Below are 2,500 nucleotides of genomic sequence, written 5' to 3'. Positions count from 1 at the left end.
ATTTTCCCCCAGTATATCTCTTGAAGGTTTGTCCTGGAGAAAATGTGTCCTTCTCTGAAGATTAAAAACAGGACAATAGACTTAATAGGAAAAGAAGAGTGGTTTTTTGTCACATTATTTGGTAATAAATAACGTGTAGAGTACAGGTAATTTCATTGTGTTTTAAATGCAAATTTTAATATAGTGATTGCACACTCACACGATAATAATCGTAGGTGTTCATGAAATTATTAGAATCGAGGCCGGTGTGACGAGCCGAGAGAGGGTTGTGAACTCAAAGGCAGGATGCAATCAACTGAGTATCTTTATTAAAGAACACACTCCTTTATATACAAAACCTCAAGGCAACAGGAAAATACATGTTCGAGAAAATGACAATGTTACATAGGCGACACGCCAACATGTCTATTCTGGTTCTTTTTAGTGCGAGGGAAGAGCGCAGCTACAAGCATAATATATAAAAAAATAATTTATGTACGATCGTGTGACACACGGTTGGTACACCGGCGTGCCGAGACAGCTATGACTTGGAGCAAATTAGATAGATAATTTTATAGAGGCAGGCTAGTCAACTACCGGAGTCCACCCATATTATTATCAAGTTTATGAATACTACTATGCAATCGCAAACAGGCACTTTTGCACGCATTTATATACACTATCTTGGGAGTAGTTTCTCTTGCTTGACGGTACACTCAGGAACACTATTTCTTTCTTGTTTCTCTTTCTCTTGTTTTTTGAAGTTTTTTATTTTATATATGGAATATCTATTTTAATGTTGTTACTATTCTTAAACCATTTTATTTTGATTGTTCATTATATGTTTTACAGTTTATTTCTTTATTTCCTTTCCTCACTGGGTTATTTTGTCCTGATGGAGCCCTTGGGCTTATAGCATCTTGCTTTTCCAACTAGGGTTATGGCTTAGCTTGTAATGATTATAATATATATATATATATATATATATATATATATATATATATATATATATATATGTATGTATGTATATATAATGTATGTATATATATATATATATATATACTGTATATATATATATATATATATAAATATACGAGCATATATATATACATATATACATATGCATATACACATACATATATATGTATATGTATATATATATAAATATATATATATATATGTATATGTATATGTATATATATAATACATATATATACCGTATATATATATATATATATATATATATATATTTTTACATATATACACATATATTTAATATATATTTACATATATATATATATATATATATATATATAAACATACATGCATATATATATACATATATACATATGCATATACACACATACATACATACACACATGTATATATATACACACACACATATATATATATATACATACATATGTATATATACAGATGTGTGTATATGTATTAATGTATTAGGCCTTTCCTCTAAAGGGCACTGGTTCAGGGGGAAAATTGAAACACCGATGTGGATGGATACCTACTTACACATACACAAAAGGCTCATAAGTATTACGTTGAACACCCTTACATACATTGAGCTATTCACTTTCATATCACACACCCTTTGACGTTTTCTAGATATTTATGGGCGTTTTCAATCTATATTTTTTTCTTCATCTATCCAGTGCTTTGTCCTGCCTCCTAACACGTCAAGAATATACACCCTTTTCAACAAGACTTTCTTTTCCATTCTTACCAAACATCTCAAAATGCTATGATCCATACTTTTATTTACGTTTATCCTCCAGTTCCAAGTATATAACATTAATATAACATTTTTGCATTAGCATTTCATATACACGCATCACATCCAAGGAGAATTCGTTCACCAACCCAAGTTCAATGTTATCTTGACTTTCGGAAACACTTTGTGCTATACTTCTTTGTTCACGTAACTCTGACCTTCACCTCTCCTCTTATCCTCCGTTGTATGTAATCCTATTACCCCTTTAAGACTGTTGCTTCCATTTCTCTTCCATCCATATAGTTCATACTCCTGGTTTCTATCTCCCTCTTTATTACAGCTATTTCGACTCTCCTCTCTTCTACTAGTTTCATCAGTTTCTCGTAAACTCATTTCATTATCACACGAAATTTACAACTTTTCATCAACGTCTTATTTCCTTTGACTTATTTCACCATTAATTCATACATAATTACACACACATACATACATACATACTTACATACATACATACATATATGTGTATATATATGTATATATATACATATATATACATATATATACATACATACACACACACACACATATATATATATATATATATATATATATATATATATGTATATATATATATATACATATATATCCACACACATCAGTATACATGGCTAAGTACCATGTATATATATATATATATATATATATATATATATATATATATATACATATATATATAATGTATATATATATATATATATATATATATCTATATACATATAAATATATATA

General features: G+C 28.6%; 1 protein-coding gene across 1 annotated transcript in view; it reads left to right on the top strand.

Annotated features, from left to right (window-relative positions):
* Positions 1 to 2,500, top strand: part of LOC137638600 (cysteine-rich secretory protein 2-like) — a 62,615-nt gene that overhangs the window by 58,958 nt on the left and 1,157 nt on the right. The gene's annotated exons all lie outside the window — the stretch shown is intronic.

The sequence above is a fragment of the Palaemon carinicauda genome, chromosome 3 (genome assembly GCF_036898095.1).
Source record: "Palaemon carinicauda isolate YSFRI2023 chromosome 3, ASM3689809v2, whole genome shotgun sequence".
NCBI classification, from domain to species: Eukaryota; Metazoa; Arthropoda; class Malacostraca; order Decapoda; family Palaemonidae; genus Palaemon; species Palaemon carinicauda.
Note: the sequence above shows the minus strand (reverse complement) of the source record. Positions and strands in the feature narration are given on the sequence as shown.